This window comes from Aulostomus chinensis, chromosome 16, assembly GCF_037954235.1.
Source record: "Aulostomus chinensis isolate RoL2024-O1b breed Wild chromosome 16, RoL_Achi_v1.0, whole genome shotgun sequence".
Taxonomy (NCBI): domain Eukaryota; kingdom Metazoa; phylum Chordata; class Actinopteri; order Syngnathiformes; family Aulostomidae; genus Aulostomus; species Aulostomus chinensis.
Genome location: NC_141335.1, coordinates 3,369,096 through 3,392,171, shown reverse-complemented (window position 1 = coordinate 3,392,171; position 23,076 = coordinate 3,369,096). Strand labels below are relative to the sequence as shown.

Here is a 23,076-nt window from a genome sequence, read left to right as displayed (position 1 = left end):
TTTAATTTGTGTGTTTGTGCAAACCGTGAAAACAACAAGACACATAAATGTTGGTTATGGCAGTGGAAATAAAACAAACTTTCCAAATATAACGATGTTTAACGAGCGTCGGTGTCACGGTCAAAAGTGTCGTTTGGTAGATTTACAAAGGAAGAAATAAATATATTTGTGTCTTGGGTTGGAATGAAACATGAACCTGGAGACGAAACCGCACCCTTGTGAAAGAAATGTTGGTGTGAAGCTCTGACTGAAAAACATCGGCGTCACATGTGACATCATCACTCTGACGACCGGGCCGCATCTCGAGATCTAAAAACCGATTCACCGCGAGTGACGGCGCATTCAAACAAGTCATTACAATTTTTTTTTTTTTTTTTAAATCAACTGTCCAGATCTGCAGGCCAGCTGGGTGTCTCTGAGGTGTCCAGGAGCGGACGCAGGAAGTGAGACGGCGTTGGCAGGCCGATCGAATCATCAGGCCGTCGGTGAAAAGTTAAACGATTCCAGAGAAGCTGGTGAAGAATTAAAAGACCATAAACGGGCAAAACCGTCCTCTCAGTCTCCTGTCCGTCCTCGTTTCTGTCTTTTTCTCCTCCTGACTCTCAGCACTCTGACAATTATTCGTCTTTCAGGCTTCTCTCTGTCTTGGGCTTTAATCAGACCTGTTAATGCCGCCATCTTATATCTTGCAGTGTCAAACACTTGTAGTCTCCGTCTCTGCCCGTGTCTGTTGTGTGTGTGTGTGTGTGTGTCCCCACTGTGTCCTTACTCCCTGTGTCTGTCCATTGCCAGCTTTTGTCTCTTAAGTCTCTGCCAGTGTTTGTCTGTTTGTCCCTGTGAGTCTCAGGGGGTGAATTTAGGTCAGCGCAGCACAGACTGGTCCAGAATTAGTAAAACTGTCTAGACATCAGCAGGGCTGCGCTGCTAAAGCTAGCCAAATCTGGCAGTCGTGTATGTAGCTGGCTGTGCCAGAACACAGCCGAGTGCGCCGGTGCTGCACCGCGCAAGCTCGCCTCAGCTGGAAACCTGGCAAACCTCACGTCTGGGTTAAAAGGTGCGGAGAAGAGTAAACAGGGTTGGGATCATGCTAGTTCATATGAACAGCATGAGACGAACTGTCTCGTTGACGCGGTTTCAGTGAAACGGGAAAATCAACTGACAGAAATGATCTCCATCTCCCGCCTCACTGGCTGGATTCATCTTGTGCCATAATTCCAGCTTTCACTTTCCTGGGAAACCGTGCACTCGGTAGCAAGCGGAACTGCGTTTTAAGGGTTTATCGTAAGATAATGTTGAATTAATAGATTCACGTTGGCAAAGGCAGAAACGGGAAAGTTTGTCGAGCGACGCAGGGATGAGCTAGAACTCGAGAGAGTCCAGGTCCCTCGTCTCAACTTCAATACGCTGTGTGGTGAACAACAGCTTAAATTGATTTAAGCATTTTATTCCACACCAAAAAAGACAAAAGAAGGGTATTTTGAGGCTTTAAAGTGTCTAAAAAAGCTGTTTGCTGACAAGTGGCTGAGGTTTTTTAGGACATCAACCATCATCACGATTCAAGAGTTCGTTGTGTGGTTCGGGATGTGGTGCGTTCCTAGCATAACGTTAGCTTTGTGCTCGTAGCGACTGGGTTTACGCTCCAAAAATCATTTTTAAAAAATGGCACAAAAGTTCTGTTTTATATCTCTTGCTTGCCCTTGATCTTATTTTCTACAATAAAATAAAATTCAAAAAGCCGGTTTGTTTTTAGCAGAGCGTTTCAACTTGGTGATGCTAACTTTCAGGTTAGCCGACAAACATACCTCATCCCCGTGTTGCCGCCGTCACCAGGTGTGTTCACACCTGCCGGTCTGGGGGTGGGCTGGTCTGCTCACTGCTGCCGTATACAACTCCAGTTAATTTCTAAAGCAGAAACAAGCCTCAGTTAATGGGGTCCATGAATAAAGCTTCTCCAGGAGCCTCGTGTGTGTGTGTGTGTGTGTGTGTGTGTGTGTGTGTGTGTGTGTGTGTGTGTGTGTGTGTGTGTTTCTCCATGAAGTCACTGATACTGGGTTGGAAAAGATGTAGCTTTTAGGCGTTTCGTCTGATTTTTGAAAGCCGCTTCTGAATCAAAACGTGCTCAGACACCACGTTGAGTAACGCAGGAAAAGGAATTTTCCACTGTTGCATCGTACCTGGATCATTTTTCACCTTTAATTGCCACTTTACGGTCAACACAGACACGCTTTCCTCTGTCAGCGGACGAAAGCTGAAATACGCTGCACAAACACCGTTCAGGAGAGCGAAGCTCAACCACCCAGCACCCACCACCACCCAGGAGAACAAGTGGAGGGACTTTGTTGGGTGAATTGAAGATCAGGGCTTAACATGTGGACCAGGATGGAATGAACTCCACACATCCATCGCTACGCCAAGGAAAGCGAGGCCCTCAGAGGATCACGTGATGGTGTTATTGATGGTCGGAGGTGTGAACTCACAGGCTGGAGTTGTGTTTTTCCCACCTGACAGCGCCAGCATGGCGGGGGGTGAGATGCCGCCGCCCTGCAGCGCTGATAAGTGATGGTGATTGAGCGTTTGGACCACCGCCGTCCCCTGCAGGTATGTACTTTTACACTCTGTCAGGAACGCACACACACACACACACACACACACACACACACACTAGCTGCACTTGTGAGTGCTCCCTTGAAAATGCTTCACACACATTTCTGCCTTAAAATGCATGAATAATAATAATAGTCTCATATCTTATTCATAGCAACAGTGCATTTCAGTTGGCTGCCCGTCAGTGGTGCGTGCCTCCGTTAGCCACCATGCTAATAAGTGATAACGTCACAATCACATATAAAGTTAAACATGTTGGTAGTTACTTTAGCGTGACTGATTTGACCTTGAGCCGACCCCCGGCCACCACGCGGTTGGACCTGCAGTGGCGTGAGCTCCAGCAGCCGCGTGAGAGCGGAGACGCCCCGGTTTCCTCGCGTCACCTGATTACCAACACAAATCTGTAAAACAATAATGTTTACCGGTTTTTGAAATGCTTCGGTGAACCTGAATAGTGGATTCTACTGCCTGTCTCACAGTTGGTGCTTTGCGGTGGCTTTACACGTCACAGGAATGTATGCTATGCAGGTCAGCGTGTGGTGACTAGTATGGATGGAGGCGGGGCTTAGCTGAGGCGATGTCCGCCTGGACAGAACGCCACACTGATTGTATCGCCACTGCTGCCTGTTGTTCTGCTTCATAAACCTCATGAACCTGAGTCCACCACAGCGTTTCCGCCTCATCCATGTCCCCATGAAACATTATCTTCTTTGACAAAAGACGATATGCAACCTACTAAAGGGCTAGCTTAGCATTAGCGAGAGTTAGCAAGGATGGAGGGACTGAGAGTGAAGGAGGGAGACAGTGGAGATGTGTCGTGACCTGAGAGTTCAGGACGTTCGCTGCCTGAGCTGGGGGTTTGGGATGGGAACAAATATGGCGGCCGGATAAAGAATACATGGATTATACTGGACGACGTGCTCCAGCCACGGATGGGAAGGCCGCTGCTCTGATACCCAATTAGATTCTTCTAAGCAGAAGCTAAAAAAACTTCGTAACTGACAGTCATACAAAACGAGCTTTGCACTTTTACACTCTTTCAGTCGCTAGTAGTTTTGATTCTGTTTTTAGATGGAGCACTTTTTTTTTCTGTGCCATTTCATGTTATAAAAAAGTGATAAAAAAAAAAAATCAAGACGTTTCCAGTGATAATTGCAGGCGTTTTTCAGAGCCCTGACGAGGTAGGAAACAAGCACTCAAGTGGTCAATAAGAAGGAAGCCTGAGATCAGAGGTCAGCTGCCCCCTGAACCTCAGACGCATGAAACAGGAAGCTGAAAGGGAATTCAGAGTTGAAAGAGTTAAAGCAAACTTAATCCTTAAAAAAAAAAAAAAAAAACCCAACAAAGTCTCAAATCCTTCCATTCAGTTGTTCTAAACAATCACGCCTGCAACTTGATCAAAGTCTTGTTCAGAACGAAAGGACTTTGAGCTTCCCCGTTAGCGTCCGTGGTGCTAGCAGCTACGGCGTCAGCGCCTCCTGCACCTCGCTATGTTGACGAGGGAACACTGAACGCTTCCGTCTGTAATTCTCCCCCATGAAAACTCCCACGCAGTATTTATTCACGGCCTCTTCTTGTACCAACTGAACAAGAGAATTCTGAACTGAACTCAGATCCAACAGCCGCCATCCAACACCACGCCGCTGCAGATGCTGCCCTCAAGTTGGTCGCCCTGCGCGTGACCTCCCTCCCTCCCTCACGACACGACTCTCTTTTGTCTGCCATCATGTCAGGAATTTCCGCCGCTCATCTGTTTGATAGGGACAGTTAGAGAGATCAAAACATGCGCCTGCAGACTTTGCTCCTTCCTCAGCACTCGACCGTTCACGCCTGGCTGAGCCAGAAAGGCCTCCAGGACAGACGCACACGCCATCGTACTGACGGAATCCCGTATAGAAGCTCCGATTGGGATGATACTCGCAGGATCGCTGCACAGCGTGACGCAGGTGTCAGGTGTGCAGCGCCGATGTGCTTGTTGGATGTTGAGTCTTTTTTAAATTCAAGAATAAACCTATTTGCTCGTCAGTCATTTATTTCTGTGTGGAAGGTTCCAACAACAGTAAACGGCCACGATGGCGCTGGTTAAGGAATTCTGTCCTCTGTGTTGGATGGAATTCTATCTGCTTTGGTGGGAAAAAAAAAAAAAAACCTGGTCAGCTACCAGCGCCGCCACGACCGGCCGAGGAGGGGACGTTTCTGGTCCAGTGTCTGCTTGTTAGCTGCAGTACAGAAACTTCCTGGCCAGAGGAGGAACGTAGCATTGCAGAAACCCATAACATTTGGGGGCAGATTCATTTAACGGGCAGAGACTGGTGAAGATTAACACTCTTGTATGTAATTGTCATCCGGCAGTTTGTAAAAAACCCAGATGTGTCTGCATGTTGTGTTTATTCTCGTTCATTTTCAGAATTTTCACGCTTGGACGGACGTGTGCAGCGTATCTGCAGTTCACAATCGACTGCACCACAACTGGGGAACCCACCCCAGGAGTTCTCAGCTCCTCAATAAAGGAGGGAGCCTCTGAATCTCTCGTGTTTGTGCGTTGTTGACGCTTCCGAAACTTTCGCACGTCTCGCTAACGTTTCGGGAAAGACAGTCGCAGGATTTCTGATCTTTCAGGGTAGCTGTTCTTACATATTCTGGTCTAAAGTCGTTTTTCTGATACAATGTAGTCAAGACAGTCCAATCAACGAATAAATGTGACGTCACGAAGAAATCAAAACTGCAAGTATGTTTTACAGGAGCTGCAATGACGCCCAAACGGGGCTGTCTGTGTAATTAGAGTAACTACGTTGCAGAGTTGTGGACATTGAACACAGGAGCAAAATATGAAGAGGTAAAATATTTCTTAGAACCTCAAAAATCCAGCGTTGCATCGGAGGGTTTCCTCTACGGTTCCTCCAGGTCTGCTGGCATGAAGAGAACTCTGGTCGGGATCAACAAGTGCTTGTATTTCTCCTGGAAGTCGAGGGCTGAACGCACGCTCGGCTCACTAACTCCTGCTTTCACTTCCAAACACGATTCAGTCCCGTGCCTGCGAGACGGTGGACGTCATGTTGTGTGTCAGGAGGAAGATGAAGGCTGATGGTGGCTGCACTCCTCGGGGGGATTTGGCACCCAATGTTGCGAATGATGAAAAATTAAAACTGTCTAGTTTGGTGTCTGGTTTCTGACACGCTTAACTTCCCTCTGTTTACCGCACCGACAGTCTGATGGGAATCATATGTACAACACAAACAAGTGACTGCAGTGAACGTGAAGCAGGCGGGTTGTGTTTGAAGGGCAGTTCAGACACGACGTGTGTGTGTGTGTGTGTGTGTGTGTGTTTTCTCTCTATTCCGAGCTGGTTTATGATAGAGCGTTCACTCTGCTGCGATGTGGTCTGGTAAACTCTGACTGTCTGACCCTAACACCCAGCTTGACCTTTCATCTTGCCCGCTAAACACTGTTAGCTTTCATAAACGAATCACGCGAGGAGACGATTCAACCCCACGGGTGAAGAATTGCGGCGTTAAAAACACGGAGGCTCTCGTGTGTGTCTGGACAGCACATGCGCCTTTGGGGTCGAGTCCAGTCCGTTTCTGGACGGAGGACACGCTGAGACCCTGGACGGAGGCAGCGAGGACCACCAGAGGTGAAGCAGATGTGGTGTACTCCACATACTGCAGTAGTGACAGCAGAACACTTGAGCACCAACTATCTCCTATGAGGGAGTGCGTCTGAGCCCTGCATCCTCTGAGCAGCAGGAAAAACGCCGCCGCATCAACCTCAGACCTGGTGTCTACGGATCATCAGGGCCCTTGATCACATAGCAGGACCTCAACCACGGGGGTCAGAAGGCGCGAGCCGGGGCGCTAACGTGCACTCTAAATGTTTTAGCGGTGTTGCAGTAGATATTGCAGGAAATGTTCTTCTTCTTGAGTGTTAAGTGTGATGTGTGGAGCCGTCACGTTGGAGGGGCGGCCCGTAACGGTTCCCCACGCAACCCTCGAGCAGAGGCAGGATGCAGGCTTGGTCTGGGTGTTTTGAGCTCCTAGTCAATGGCATCTAATCTGCCGCAGAGCTGAAGTGTAAAGAGTGACCCCTGCTCTGCTACATAATGCCGTTCAAAGGTCATTCGCACCAGCGTCCAGTCTGTTAATCCCGACCTGCACGGCTCGGTGCTCTGATGGACACCAGATCGGCGAGCTGAGGCTCATCACAGGGGGCTGCCATCTGGAAACAAAAGCATAAAAAACATTCACAGCTTCATGAATACGGACTCCCGTTCTGTTCATTTCTCCATGAATGTTGGGCTGTTGCATGCTGTTATTTTCCTGGCATCTTTGCATCATCATTCTCTATAGAAAAATGTTTACTCTGTTGCTGTTGTCACCTGTGTTTAAGTTGTCTAACATTCTCATGTGAGGGTTGGATGTGGACAAGTCAGGGCATAAGTTACAGGAGTAACACTGGTGGGTGTGCGATGTGAACAGAGAAGGGAAGCTGTTTGTGTGTGTGTGTGTGTGTGTGTGTGTGTGTGTGTGTGTGTGTGTGTGTGTAGAGAAGCGCGGTGATGTTTCAAAGTGTCAGCAGGAGAGAGGTGGATCCTTTCCTGACAAGCAGACTGTTGTTCCTCGCCGTGTTCACGCACCTTCACGTCTGGCACGTTTTGTTTGTTTCAGGATTCATTTCAGTTCAAGAACTGAGGCTTCGCAGGAAGTGAGACTCATCACCGTCACGGCTGCTGAAAACACACAGAAGGTGCGAGAGTTCAGGTTGTCTCTCAGTCCACGTGTAAGTGATCCACCAGGCCGTGAGGGGACGGATGATTTAAACCTCTAAATCACCGCGAGCAGAGATTAGATCACCAGAACGTTCTAATTCTCCTCACACGTCTGAAAACTAGTCCTTCAAATCTGAGTTAGTAACCTGGCGGTGGGAGCAGCTGGTTGGATGTTTTGGTGCCTGCCGCCAGACGTCTTTATTCACCTGTCGTATTCATTTGCACGTTGGTGCCAGATTTCTCCCTGCGATCACTGGAACAGAAGATTGGGAAAAATCAACAGCTTGTCATCGAACCCTGCAGCTACCAGAGCTCCTTTGATGTAAACTATCGGCAAAAGTACCAGAACACCAAGCTTTAGAGGTAAAACTGAACTGGAAACCAGTTGAGTGTCTGCAGGATGACGTGTTGGAGGCTCTGGTCAAACCACATGAGGTGCACGTAGGAGGAAAGTTTAGAAATCCGTCCTGACAGTCTCAGTCGTGCATTTCTGTAATTACACAACTGTGTTTTACATAAAAGGGTTCACATGAGGGTTTCCACCTGAAGAGGAAATAAAATAATCCCTCAGTTTGAGCGAAAGCAGGACAAATCCTGCACCGGGAGCCCCTGAACAGCTGTGACGCCAGAAACAGCAAGAAACAGGTTAGGATGCTTTACAGAGCAGCTAATAGTTCCGCATGTGAGCTCCACATGTCAGCTGATCCCGACTCCTGCATGTGGAAACAGCCCACAAACAACAGCAGCAAGCGGCCGGCAGCGCCGGTCCACTTCATCATCGTTAACGCTCACAGACAGACGGATGTTAGGAAGGTGTCACATCACGTCATCAACACGCTGTTTATGATTGACTGTAAACAGCCGGATGGTCCAGACGCTGCGAAACGGCTCCAAACTTCAAGATGAGAAGAAACAAAATGCTGAGAGGACAGATTTCTGGTAAGGAACCACTGAACCGCCATCCAAATGCTGCTCTTAGTCCAGTGGCAGAAAAATGAACTCATCTTAACTTTTTTTAAAAACTTTTTTCCACTTCTTTTTTTTTTTTTAAATTTCTGAAAATACAAAAAAAAAGAGACGCTTAATTCAGGAGTGTCTTTTGCCACATTTTCCACTGTAAAATAGGGATTTATGACTCATTTGTGTCATTTTAGCAGTTTGTTATTGTAAAAATGTCCAAAAAAAAGAGCCCCTCAGATAAAACAGAGGACAAACAAACTGGGAAGAACAGGATTTAACACAAACTAAAAACTACAGCATGGAGTATCCAGTCTGCAGAATAAAGAAGCATAAACTGGCACCCAGGCATGTTGTGGCCGTTTTAATCACTGACTCGATGCGAGTGATGTAAACGGACGCTCTGGACCTCAGAGGAGCTTCACGTGTTCCAAGGAAACACAATGAAACTGCAGAATCCACTGAAGAAAAAAAACACACCACCACTGGCAGAAACTTCAGTGTTCTGTCACAAAATATCCGCCTGCCAGGACCCATGAACGCATCAGGAAGCTGTTTTCTTTCTCCACAGCTTCTCTGAAGTCTGTGTGCAGGGTGAGCGTGACATCATTTCATCAGGGAGAACAGTCGCTTTCATATTCTACTACATTTTTCCGCCTCATGAAAACTTGTCAAACAGTTTGAAGGAGGAGGCGACACGAACACTCCCCTTGCAGCTGAAACCTGCAGAGATTTACGGGGACGGTTGTGTTTTTCCACCTTGTCAACAGTCAGTGAATGCATCGCAGGAGTCATCAGATCATCCAGGATCCTGAATCCACCTCCGTCACTTTAGTCTTCTGATTCTTTAGTATTTATGCCAAATTAAACCTAAGTTCCTACAGTTTTTTCAAGACGAGAATTTGACGAATGAAGCAATGAACAGATTTATAAAATTACACTCCAAGTGGAGGAGATTATTTTACTGTTTTGATGAACTTTGAGTTTGCGTTTTAATTCATGGTGTCAGACATCTAAAGGTTTCTGGTTTATAAGAGACATTATGGATTATGTTCAAAATCATGTAGTCCTCAAGGACGATATTCCAAAATCTGAACTTGGACAGCGTAAACGCTGGAATTAAGCCTCTTCAAACATCCAAGATTGCAAAGTTTTGCTTTTTGTCAGATAGTTTTTAGATGCGACTCGTAAAAGTGAGTCCTTCGATGCTTCGTCACCCTTCAATCAGGATCGCCACGTTTATTTTAATCCGTTTCTTCTCCACTGTGAACGTAATGAGTGGTAAATCTGTTTTGCTCCTCTTTCACGTTTGCTGCCCTCGGTTTCAGATGTTTTTGTGGACGCGGGCGACCGATTCATGCTCACGAGGAGTCACGCTCAGCATTTGTCAACATTTGTCTCTATAATGAGACTCACAGCAGCGACTCTGCAGCTGCGCCGCACGCGTGCGAAAATATTAAACACCTGCAAAAAATGGGAAAACGAGAGTAATTAGACAAATGTAAAATACCAAACCCAGCAACTGGTAAATAAATAAAAATATAATTACATCACATTTCAACATATTTATAAGTGTAAAAACAGTGTAGTTTTTGATTTCATTTGCAGAAATGTATATATGTATGTATATATATATATATATATATATATATACATACATACATATTTATTTATACCCATATATATTTATTTACACACACACACACACATAAATATATATGTGTGTGTGTGTGTTTAGCCGAAGATTTGGTTTATCTGAGTTCCGTGTTACATCTAAAACACATTTAAATATCAAACTATTTTCTAGAGGAAAATGTAATACGTCCAGATTTTATTTCTGATTTTACGTATCAAATGAATTTTCTTCGGTCTTCAATAAAAAAAATGTGAAAAAATCTCTTTACTCATTCAGCTAAATTCAAAAAAAAATTGTGAAGAAGAGCATCCTGGAATAAAAATTGCGATTACTCAAATTAAAAGAGGGAAATCTTGAAATGTAAAGAATTAGTGTGGTGAAGAAATACTTTTACGTGTCTATAAATGAAGAGTTAATGTTGAACGGCCTAACAATGTTGTTGTATAAACATTTAAAATGAAACAATTTTGGAAACGAAATGAGCGAAATGTCGGTCGTCTGCTTCCTGGTTGCTAACAGCAAAACAAGAGAAATCTAAACACGGAAATATGTTCTTCTACAGCCGATAATCTAGGAAGCAGTCGGCCAACTGACCGAGGGTTTACACACCCACCCCCTCATCTCACACACACACACACACACACACACACACACACACACACACACACACACACACACACACAGCGTCCTCTTGCATCTTTAGAGCAGAGCAACAACACATTCTGACCTCTCAGTAAACATGATATTTAAGTCTTCACATCAAGTCCAAACAGACTTTACGTGATCTGTTGATACACGAGGACAAATCACTGGACTCCTCTGGATTTCTTCATGTTCCCTGCAAATGCCAGACTCACTCATTCCTGGACTGAAATCTCTTTGGTGCGGCTTCAGGATCCCATCAACATAAACAACATCGACCAGATCTCGCCACCCAAGCCTCTGATCGCCCTTAATTTGGAAGATCAGGCTTAAATTAACCAGAGATGAAGTAAAACCCTGAGTCGTTTCCGTCTTCACTCGGGGGATTAAAGGGTCAGGTTTCACATTTAAAGAGAGTGATTTATTTTATTCAATATATAAATAGTTTAAAGGGCTCGTAAGGTGGAAAATTCAAAGGTTGTGAACTCTTTGGTAAAAAGGTTAAATGTGTTTTTGCGGCGTTCTGGAGCTGTTTTGACTCATCAGATTGGGGTTTCGTTCCGTCTGAGGGAGCATGGACGGTGGAATGGCGACGCGGCGACGTCCCCGATAACAATTTCATGATTTTATTTGAAAAGTTCAGCCGAGTTGAAGCGGTTGAGGCTATTTTGGCAGCGCCTGACGGCTTTCGACCCTCTGTGGTCGGTTTCAAGGCCATCGGGGGCCAAGATGCAGCAAAACTGTTCTGCAGTATTTTCAAACAAACAAAAGCAGGAAATAAAAAATAGAAAAAAAAAAAAAAAAAAGAAGGCTGACCGGGCTCGGTGTTGAGCCCCAACGCTCGCTCCCACCCCGCCCTCCGGTGAAGATCGCGTGCAGAATCCAGGCAACCCAGAGCGTGCTGGGGGAGCACTCGTTGCAGCACACCCAGGCGACGTGACCTTCACTTCCCTACGCCAAACACGCCAGCGATGCAGGGGCCGCCCAACTCACTGAGCATGCCCAGTAGCATCCGCAGCGTTTCGTGACAACACTAATAGCCTGCATGGATCACTGGCACGCAGAGTCACTTCTAATTAGAATTATCTCAATCTTCCGTTAAGGTTTTCTTTCTGCTTGAAAGCGCCGGCGTCTGAGTGGCCCACCGAGGTGTCAGTTTCCTCTGACCCCGCCCTCGAACCCTCCCCCACAGCGATTCTCAGCGATGCGGTCGGTTAGCGGACCGACCTTCGCTCCTCCTCCGCGTACACATGAAGGGAGGAAGGGGATATCCCGGCCTGCTCTTCATCCTCACCTCGTGGCTTCACGCTCTATTAGATATGCATGCTTTCATTTCTGCTGCGTCCTTCTCTTCTTCCTCGTTTCCTCGCCCTTCCACCATCTGCTCCGGGCTGCTTTTCGTTGCATTCGCTTTCCCAGATGTACAGTAAAGGCGCAGTGGGTCGCATCTCCTCCCGCTGACCCGCCCCTGACACGACAGCCATTTTTTTTTTTAGCCCAATTTTCCCAGTTTGAGTGTTAATCTGCTCTGAAGGCAAGGGTCAAAATTGGAGGGGAGGTGGGACGTGACGGATGTCAACCAGTTCAGCTCCTAGCTGGTGGCTCGTCGAGTAATTGACTTTATTTAAGAGAGGAAGGAAACAATTTGTCCTCTCTTTAAACTCGCTCAGCCGCCGCTCGACTTAAAAGAGCCTTTTTTCCTTCTTAAAACCACTTTTGTTCCTGCTTTTTGTTCAGTTAGCCGTAATCTGGGTTTACGTCCCCAACACTCACCCCCGAGGCGACCTGCAGCGAAGCGCGAGCACACAAAAAGCTTTAAGTCTTTGGCTTTAAAACCAAGAGGTCAAAGGTCAGTGGATTCTTATGCAGAAATCTTGCTCATAAAGCTGCTACAGCGTACAGCTTAGTGGAAAAACACAACTGCTTTTAGAGAGGCGCAAGAACGAGTCCTACAAGCTGGAAATAAGTTAGCATTGTTGAACGTCCAGTTTCCTCGTGAGTCTGAAGGGTTTTTTTGGGGGGTAAAAGGCCTGTAAATAAGGTCAGTGGTTCATGGGAGACATCATCACACCGCAAACAGAAGCCTGCAGCTGCTTGTGGTGAGGTCATAAAAGCGGTTTTCATTTATGAAAATCTTGAGAAACAAAACTTTTGTGTGCCAGGGAGCTCGGTTCCAGCAGAGGTCCAGATCCAGAGCAGAAATCCCACCCGGGAAGCCACGGCGCCGCTCCCTCCCGGGCTGGCCCTTCCTGCGGCTCTCGGGTGATGCTTCATTTTGTTTTGAATTCTGTTTTAAATCAGTGAAACAAAGCAAGATGAGGACGATCGGCTGGATCGAATCAGTCAGGAGAGGCAGGAAACGTCTCAGGCAGAGAGACAGACCACACATTCTGATCCCAGGACGTCGAGTCCCTCACGCCTCCCTGAGCACCGACATGCAGGCCTGTGGGAGCAGCAGAGAATCAACCACCTGAGCGCACCTACAGCAGTTTGGCCTGTTCTGTGCAACACATCAACACCGAAACTCTGATTAACTTTAGGCAGCGCACGAGAAGAAGAGCGAGGGAAAGTTTGAGGGTTAAAATACCAAGTTTAGTCAGCGCTGAGTCGGCGTCACGCGTGCTGGAGCCTTTAGCGTCTCACACGGATGGAAGACGCCCAACTCCTGTGTCTCAGAGACGAGCAAAAGGATGCAGAGACCCAACCAACGGTCGCGTGCACACCAGTATACAATAATAGGAGTCTGGGCTCAGCGCGAGTGGCGTCAACGGCGTATTACGGTTGGACGTGTAGGACTCAGCAGTGTCAGTCGGGTTTTTGAATCCTCTGCAGACATGAACACATCATCAGAGGCAAGTCTGGGTTTGACCAGCAGTTTGTGGTCTTTTGTCCATTTATGGTCAGACGGGTGAATGTGCTGAGCTCTTGCTAATATGCTAAGGAGCTAAACAGCTTGTCTCCCTTTCTAAAATTCGTTCAAAAACTTCTGAGTCAGCAAACTTGTCACTGTGACGTCCACCAACATATTTCAGGGGAAACTATCCCTGTAGAGCGTGGCAGTGTGTAGCGCTGCGATCGCACGGGAAGGGAGCGCTGACAGTAAACTCTGGTTCCGCTCTCAGTCTCTCTGATCGCCAGAAATTGACAACGGCTGCACGTCAGGAGGGTTAACAGTTAAATATTCACGTGAACACGATCGCAGCTTTGTCGGAGGAAACCAACATAAGTAACTCAGAGCAACAAAAAAGGTAGAATAGTGGAACACGGGGCGCATGGAGTCACAGCTCATTCTAGAAGATTTAACCCCCAATCCACCCTCACCGAGAAAACCAGCAGAGAAGTCAATAAATGCAAGTGAACCAAAGTCCTGCGTTTGTTTCAGAGGGAAGTGAAGTAAACCGGCCGTGACAGAGCAGCAGGTGGACGCCTGACCACCGACTCCAGCTGCCAATACGCTGCAAAAACACAACGTTTACTTCTACATTGATATTTATTACTGTCATGAGTCTGCAGGAGTTTTAGAGAATCAAGCGTGAAATAAACCGCCTCAGTTGATAAAAACGTACCGATGAAAATGAGGGCGAACCTTTGAGTGAATTGGCTTTAAAAAAAATGAAACACTTGGAGTTGTGGTGAGCGAGAAAAATGGAATCTCGTTCAAGTTAAAGTCAAAGGGGTCGGATGTCCTTTGCCCGAGGAGGAAAGCTGAGCAAGAGGACGACGAACGAAGAGGAAGAGGAGATGGGGGAGAGGTGGCTGCAGATGGTGGAGGAGGGGAAGGATGTGAAGGTGGAGGAGGAGGTGGAGGAGGAGGAGGAGGAGGAGAGGCAGCAGGAGGTGGACGGGCTGCAGTGGTCACGCAAGAGTTGGACGAGGGGGAGTGAAGATGGAGAGGAGGTGGTTCAGGAGAGAGAGTCAGCGAGACTGAAGTCCCACCGTATCAGAGTCTGAGGTCACGTTGGACCAGAACCTCCGGCAGGTTCTCGACCCACACCGAGGGTTCCGTCTGCAAACCCAGAGACAAGCAAGCGAGACGGACCCAGTCCAGATCAAACCCTCACCAGCTAAACGACAAGGCTGGTGGCTTTATGCTCAAACGTCCCGCGCTGGTTCCTAAGTGACAGGCACGGACACGTCAACATTTTGGGAGATCCACCAAATGTCCGTCCCCCAAGAAGACAGAGACCCTTCTGTCCCCCTGAGAGCCGCTGACTGCCCCTCAGTGCCTCTGCAGGTTTGCCTCCACGTCTGAGTGCCTTGCTGGCTGAACCAGCGCTCACACTGAGCTTCAGTGGAATGTGGACGTTAGGTGCTTGATGGCCTCCTGCCTGGGCCGTGATGTCATCATGTGAGGATGTTGCCAGGCTCGCACCGGCTGGTCTACACCAATCCAGTCACAGTACACGAGCGGCGCACGGTACGAATGAGGTGACATCAGAAGGTGGAGGGTTGATGAGGAAGGAGGGAAGGATGAAGATGATGAGGAGCTGAGCTGTGGAGCCCCGCTAGGAGGAGGCGACTCAGGGCGAGATGAACCCGAAAACCTCCTCACTCACCTCCCTCCAGCGACTGGCTCCGGTGGGAACCAGTAGCAGCCAATAAGGATCAACTGGGAACCAGCTTGTGAGCCAATGGGAAGGAAACACCAGATCATCTCCCGCTCCACTCCTCCTCCCGGTCTTCTTCTTCTTCTGCCTATGCTAATGTTAGCGAAGGGCCCATTGCGTGACCACTAATCACTTCAGAGGGACCCGACTGGAGCAGCCGGCCACTTCCACCCATCAGCCCGGCTCTGATCAGCTGATCCCCTCAGCTCATGGTTAATAATACAGGGGCGAGGCATTTCAGGCGTGGAGCGCCCGCTCGCCGCGTCAACACAAGTCACTATCTGGAGGTGAAAGGTCGAGACGAGAGCTTAGACGCGCTGGCAAAGCAAATCACTGTGAATGAGAGTAGAGGAGCTCGTCAGGCTGGCGGATCCTGGAACAAACGCCGCGTTCATATCCACTCCTCCCTCGCCTTTGTTGACTATTAACGTTCCCGCCATCGCAGCAGCGTCAGAAACGTGCGCTGGGGACTTCAGCGTCACGTTTGTTCAGATTCAAACTATAATTCACCAATGGGATGTTTCAATAAACGCTTCCGTAGCGGCAGCAGACTTCATTACCATCCACAAAACAAAACAAAAAAAAGTTACACGAGTCTGCAGACTTTTTTTTTTTTTTTAGCAAATATTAACTGAAAAGATTTTTTTTTTTAAATCCAAATTTGCAGAAACGCATCAGGAAGTTCTTTTACAGGGAAAAAACCAAACCAAAACAACTTTTCTACGTGAGATGAAACAAACAAACTCCCAGTCATCAAGTACGACTGATTTATTGTTCACACTGAAGAAGAATCAAAACATGCTCTCAATAGAAAGACCTCACATTCAGGCCAACCTCAGAGACACGCTTCTAATTTTTTGATGTAACAGAGACTTTTCTGATCGGGTGAATTCATAAATCTGACCGTTTCTGACTTGAAAGCAGAACAAACTTCTTCCTTTAGTTCTGTTTGCCTTTGGTTGTCGCTGATTTTTTTAAAAAAAATTTTTAATCCGATGAGAAATCTGATTTTTGTCAAATCTTCAGGAAAACTCCCAACTCAATAATCGGTATTGAATATTCAGTACATCTATTTTTAGATTGGTTTATATTTTGTCTGAAGAGCTGCTGAGGGGAGGATGATGGACTCAGAGATATTTACTTCCTACAGGTTTAATTTTAGTGTGTAACAAGGCTTCACTTGACCTCAGCTGTCGTTTCTGCAGGTTGTTTTCTCTTTCCATGATTATTTCATTACTTGATGTGATAATAACCCCACTCAGGAGGGCCTGCCTTTCATGAATGCTATTTTGCCAGGAGAGTCAAATTAAAACATTTCATCTGGAATATTAATCACTTCTAGAAGCAGAAACAAAGGGAGAAGCAGCAGCCCAGGGATTAAAACTGTTTCAAGAAAATTCACTTTGACTCCCTGAACAATTCAATTATTTTTTTTAATTGAAAAGGAAAATAATAATAATAGTAATAAAAAAAAAAAAAACCTCCTAGCACAAAGAAAATCAGCGTGACTTTGTTGGTGACGTCACATGATAAACGCAAAAAACAAACCAAAACCAACAAACAAACGAAGAGGGCTTTGCTCTTTTATTCTCTGGTTTCTCGAGAGAATAAAATGAAGAAAGCCCGTAAATATCGAACGCAACGCGTCGGTTCAGTTGAACCCGGTCGCTCTTTTTAAGAAGATCTTTTTAAGTTCAGCCTGAGGCGGACGCGCAGCAGAGGAAACGCCAAGATCGGGGATGACATCACTTAGGAGCAGTTCTGGGTTCATTCCCAGGAATAATCTGATTTTTTTGAAATTAAACAAATAAAAAGCCGACTTTTTTTTTTGGAGCGTCGCCGCAGCGCAACAGGAGCCACAGGGGAATTATTGTCTGATTACCGGATGATGGAACCTCGACGGCAGTGTCGGACTTCAGTCCAGATTATTCTCTGGATTAATAAACGGTTTTACTGACGAATGTAAAAGGCAGATTTTTTTTTTTTTTTTTTTTTAGTACTTTATGGTGACAGACACAACAGCTTTAAGAGTTATTTCAAATAAATCGTTTCTAAAATAAAGAAATAAATAAAATCAGGTTCGAAGGAATTATCAGAAAGTCACAAAACCCTCGTCTGGAAACCAAAATATCCCAAAAAAAACAACCTCTCAAAGAATCTCTGGCGTGTTTGCGAACTCCAGCCCTCAAGGCCACGTTTGAGCGCTGCAGCAGGGAAATCTCAGGAAAAATGAATAAAAATAAAATGACTTTATTTTAACCAAACATGTCAGAGTAAGAGAAACAGCTGCGTGTACTAGTACACCCAAGTACGCAGTAAAACACACAAGTGTGTGTACTTCCAGTAGGATTCAAGGGAATAATAAGAATTCGGGTATTTTTCTGAGTTTTATTTCTTCAGTGTGTTGAAAAATGATGACTTATTTCAAATGTTTCAGAATAATTCAGCCTGAAACATTTTTCTGAAGAAGAAAAATATTTAACGATGACAACAAATATTTTATGATTATTTTTCAAGCGAATTTAAAGATTCAAGATTCCTTTTTTTTTTATTGTGAATCAGCAAAGACATCAGAGATGCAGAGACGAATCAAATTAGGAGCCTGACTGTTTAAAACAATTCATAAAATAAAAAAAAAACATATTAAAGGAGCTTTATGAATGTAATTTGAATCAATAAATAAACAAATAATTCACCAGTTTCAGCTTCAACTATTTTCTTTGTCCCATGAAATGTTAAAGTGGATTTAAAAACGTTTTTTTCTCTACAAAAATTTCAAAACCAATAAATTCAACAAACTTGTTGACAGAATGAAAAATTGATGAGTTGCAGCATTGATGAGCTCTGACTCAGAGCAGGAATCGATGTCCTGGACTCCATGTTTCACACCTACACAGGCGAATCCCGTCCAGAAAACGGACTCACACCAGTTTCCCAGATGAGTTTTATTTTGTAGGAGGTGCCACGCTGCTCGTGTCACTGCTGCTTATTTTAGAGCGGCTGTGGCTGAAGAGGACGAGCCCAGACTGTGAAATGTTGGTGAAAACGAGAGGATAATTAGGCAGAAGGAGCAGTGACCGGCGGCCGTTTACTCACATCGGATTTCTTCTCCTCAGCTCAGTGTAATCTGAGAAGATGCCTCCAGCTGCAGTCTGAGACCAGAGTTGGAAGAGAGGAACCAAACCTAAACAAAGCAACCTGCTAGCACCAGGACTCGCATGTTCTGCTGCTCTGACCCTCAGTGAAACCAATACATGCAAACACGGGCGGTTTGCAGCCTGCGGCCACGGTGACACTCATCTGTGACGATACCAGGGTGGCGTTTACCCAATCTGACCCTGCCGACTGGTGCGGCGAGCGCTCCCTTCCATGAGCCGGGTGTCCTGACCCTACAGCATGTGGAAGCTTAATGTGCAGAAGTGTTATGCACTACTTGGCCAAAAAAAGAAGAAGAAAAAAAAGGGAGGATTGAAAATTCCTCCCATGAGCCTGTGATTGTGACACCGGGAGCGCTCGTCTGCTGCCGCTTCCACTGATCTGAGAGCTGCCAAGATTTGGCTGAGAGAGAGAGAGAGAGAGAGAGAGAGACGCCTTCCAGAGCCGAGCTCCTCAGCGGTGACGGAGACGCGTCCTCTCCTCATCCGTGACTCACAGCCCAGAAGAACCAAGGAAAATAAGAGCACGAAAACAAACTGAGGTCCGAGGTGCCATCTAGTGGCCGTAGTAATTATGACGGCAGGATAAGACACGGCGGATGTCCTGAGAAAGTCCGCAAAAAAAAACAAAAAAACAACAACAAACAAACAAACCACACGAGTTACAAATGAAGAAAGAAAGACTTTTAAATTCACGTGATCACCTGCACATGTGACAACATGGTAAAACACATCCATGTCCCGTGGGAAGCGTGCTCATGGGAACTGTCGTTTCGGAACATTTTTTTTCCTGGCGTAATGCAATAAAATTCAGGTAAAAGTCGCCGTGGCAGAAACCCAGCGCGTGTGAAACCGGTCAGATTACAGGTGGAAATCTGCGGGGACCTGAACGTGAAAGCTACGTTATTACATGTCAAATCATTCACAACCGTTGAATCGTACCTCTACCACCACTTCATGGATTCATTCAGAGGTGGAACGTGAGGCGGTGGCATGTGACGCCCGTGTAAAAACCCACGCGGCCCCTGTGGGTCTACAGGTGGAAATCTGAAGACGCAGATGTTAAAAATACAGGATTAAATGTAAAAATCACTCGGACCGCGTGAGACTGACAGGGAAACGCTGGTAATTTCTAACAACTAAGACACACATACGTGGAACCCGTGGTTACGGGGTGGAAGTCTACGGAATCACAAGAGGGAAAACTACGGCTTTACTGTTGAAATAATAATGTGGATTGGGTTTCTAATGTGAGGATAGAGGGATTACAGGTGAAATCCTTGTAAATTCCAGTGTGGAAAAACATGAATAAATGTTGGCAGCAATGTTGTAAACAGGAACTCAACCGGGCCTTCTAGAGCGCACACACGCACGCACACACGCACGCACGCACGCACACACACACATACGCACGCACGCACCAGTGTGACATGGACTCGTTACTCAAGTTATTAAAGCATCATTCTGATACGTTTGATACCAAACTTCCTTTCGTGTTCTTTCTGTTCTCCGTCCGTATTTGTCCACCCACCTCGTCCCCTCGGTGGTCCTGGTTCTTCCCTCCTCTGTCGGCCCGGTCGAGGCTCCGGCGCTCCGGTCGCAGGGCTCTTGAGCTGCGGCTGAAATATCAACTGAAGTTTAGAGTCCCAAACCGACTCAAAGGCGGTTTTCGTTCACGTTACCTCAGAGCTCATCACTCAATCATTTCCTCTGTCTGGGTCTTTGCTCCGGAGGAGGCGGCGCAGGAGGAGGTGAATATCCTGATGGCGGCGCTTCCGTCATCAGGATATTCACCTCTTCCTCATCTCCATCATCCTCACCTCAGTGTTACGAATCCGCCGCCATTTTGACTTGTGAGTTAAACAAGTGGGACGCAGCTCGAGTTTTAGGAGAGGACAGATGGTGGCGGGAGGGAGGGAGGAGGGAGGAACGCTCCTGTTTATCCTCCGACAGGAGGAGGGGCGGTCGGGCTGATTGGAAATGTAGTTTTCATTTGAGTCATGAGTAAAAGCTAATATAAACTTCCCCGTTGGACTACAAATGATGGTTGAAACCTGGCAGCGATACCCAACACGTGCACGGCGCCCTGAGGCTCACCTGGTGCCACTGCAGGCTTCCGGGTCAGGATCGCAGGAGACAGAGGAGCCCCCCCACCACAGCGGCTCCTCAGCGGGGTCAGGTCAAAATGGAGGACAGAGAGACAGACGAAACACACAAACAGTGAACGTAATAAAGACATCAAACGACAGAATAATGAGAGTGCCTGTGTTATCGACATTATTATTATCAATAAATAACACACAGATTTCTGCATTTCCTCCAATCCTCCCAGCCCAGCTGTCTTGGTCCTTGCTCCGCCCCCTGTGAGGTGTGACGTGAGTTTAGGAGAAACTCCTGACTGAGCACCAACAGACACGTGAACCTGCCAGCAGGTTTAGTCGGCAACAACTTGCATCAACAGTTTTGATCTTCGCCGACCCGAAACCTAAAAACTGACTGTGAAAATGAGAGAAAGCTGAAGAGAAAAAAAAAGAAAACTTCCTTTGGTTTGGGAGGCAGCAGCGGAGCCGCCGCCGCTGCTGCCGCCGCCGCCGCCGCCGCGGTGCTCCACACGCATGTAGACGACGTCTGATTGGGCGACATATTTGAGCTGATTTTGACTTTCATATTACATGCTTATGTAGGTTGTTTTGCTGGGGGGACAGTTTGTTTTGTTGTATGGGTGTGTGTGTGTGTGTGGGGGTGTGTGTGTGTGTGTGTGTGCGCGCGCGCTAGACAACAACAGCCTGACAGCATTAGAACTGGCCGGCCAATCAGAGATTGCGGCCGTGATGTATAAAGCTCATAATGGGAATCCCTTAAAAATCCTTCCATGGAAACTGTCCTTGAGTGCTGGGAGCTAAGATCTCTCTCTGCTGGCCCGGGGCTCGGCGTCACCCGCCCTATCGCTGGAAAGCCTGCCGACATTAGCGTAGCTCTGAAGGAACCTCCCATTAACCTGCCGGCGGGCTGCGCTCCAGCACACAGCCTCACAGGTCACTAATGTTAGGCACTCCTGAGGGATAATGCTGCCCGATAACAGGAGGCTTTAGCGCTCAGCCTGACCCTGTGTACCAACATTAAGAGCTGTACTTGGCCCCCGTCCACAGATTACAGCTGCGCTAGCACACGCCGGCTAATGCTGGGCCGGCAGGGAGACATGTTTGTATTTGTTTGCCGTCAGCAACATAAGATTAGTTGTTAGACTCTTTAATCGCCAGACAGTCCAGCTGCTGGACTGGGCTCTTGGAACATTAAGCAGGTTCCAGTGTAGAACCGCTGACAGCGCGGGACCCACACGGCGCACGTGGCACAGCTCCCGCACGAGCTACCGTTTCCTGGAACAATGGGGACAAGAATAAATCCTTAAAACTTCGTTTCGCTTTTCCTCGGGGTCTCTCAACGTGGGCCGGCGGTTCTGGGGTTCTGCAGAGAAACGAGCAACACTTTCACTTCCTGTAGAACCTTTTAAAAAAACGTGAGAACACAAAATTCCTGTTCTTGATGGGTTGTTGTTTTTTTTTTTGACACCTCAACATCAGATTTGCATGTTCCGTTTTAGATTCGTAACAAAGACATGACAACTGAATGTAACAGCTGCTGAGGAGTTGGTGCAGACGACTGTACTCACTGGAGTACTTGCTGAGCACTTGCTGGAGTACTCACTGAAGTACCTCAGTTGTAACTGCACACGGTTGAGTGGAATCGTACGTTTCACCACGGACCATCAAATGCTAAACTCTTAAACAGCTGTCAGCTCAAAGTACTTCTGATTGTACTTCTTGGAGTTCACATTCCACACATACGTGCAGACCTTCCAAAGCCCAGGAGACAAGGCAGCATGTGACCAGAGGGTCGCTGGTTCAATCCCCAGGATCCCGGTGGGATAATCTGGGTGGGGAACATGATGAAGCAGCACCTACTCTTCCTCATAGCCACCGCTGAGGTGAATAAATAAAGGCAATGACACGAGGAACCACCTTGCCAGCCTTCAAGTTACACCCCAACTGACATTTTTTGGTTCCGTCACCATAGAACGTCTGCGTACCAACCTACCCTGCTCTCCCTGATTACACACACACACACACACACACACACACACACACTATGGGTGTAAGCAGCAGCTCGGCAACGTGAAATGCAACAAACATCAAATCATCTTCATTTTTACCAGCAAACACGCCGTTCCTGTTCAAAGCCTGGCAGAGCACAAGCTGCAGATTAGGATTACAGACCCACACACTCTCATATAGCCACCCATACATCTGGCATGAGAGAGAACCCAACCAGCCCAAATCCCTGGCGTGCTTGATGACGTGTGATGTAATCGAGGTAACGACGCAGCGTGGGAAGCAGGAGGAGCAGAGCTTCATGGGCTTGTAGGAAGCAGCAGGAGAGGAGCGCAGGACAAGAGCAAGACGAGGAGGAGAGGGAGGAGGGCAAGCCGGCTACCTTGACCTCTCCTCAGGGGTTCGGGTGAGGAGGTTAAGCAAACAGGTCGCCGACGATGACAATAATCCCAGCCAGACTGCCGTTTCTCTGCCCTGGGTGTCAGCATGCAGCTCAGTCGCTATTCAGCGGCGCACATCAGAGACAACTGTTGTTCTAAGGAAGCTGGGAGGGAGTCTGGACCCCCTTCACCCCCCACCACCCCCCACCACCCTGAGCCCG

General features: G+C 47.1%; 2 long non-coding RNA genes across 3 annotated transcripts in view; both read right to left on the bottom strand.

Annotated features, from left to right (window-relative positions):
• Positions 1-1,819, bottom strand: part of LOC147247159 (uncharacterized) — a 20,251-nt gene extending 18,432 nt beyond the window's left edge. For both annotated transcript variants that reach the window (XR_015109441.1, XR_015109442.1), the window contains exon 1: positions 1,803-1,819. This is a non-coding gene — a long non-coding RNA (uncharacterized LOC147247159). The remainder of the gene's footprint in view (positions 1-1,802) is intronic.
• On the bottom strand, positions 1,817-23,027 carry LOC147247158 (uncharacterized). The gene is made up of 6 exons (XR_015109443.1): positions 20,464-23,027; positions 19,898-19,985; positions 7,238-7,330; positions 6,728-6,819; positions 2,502-2,615; positions 1,817-1,902 (listed from the first exon to the last, which is right to left on the bottom strand). It is a non-coding gene; the product is annotated as an uncharacterized LOC147247158 (long non-coding RNA).
• Positions 23,028-23,076: the final 49 nt, after the last annotated feature.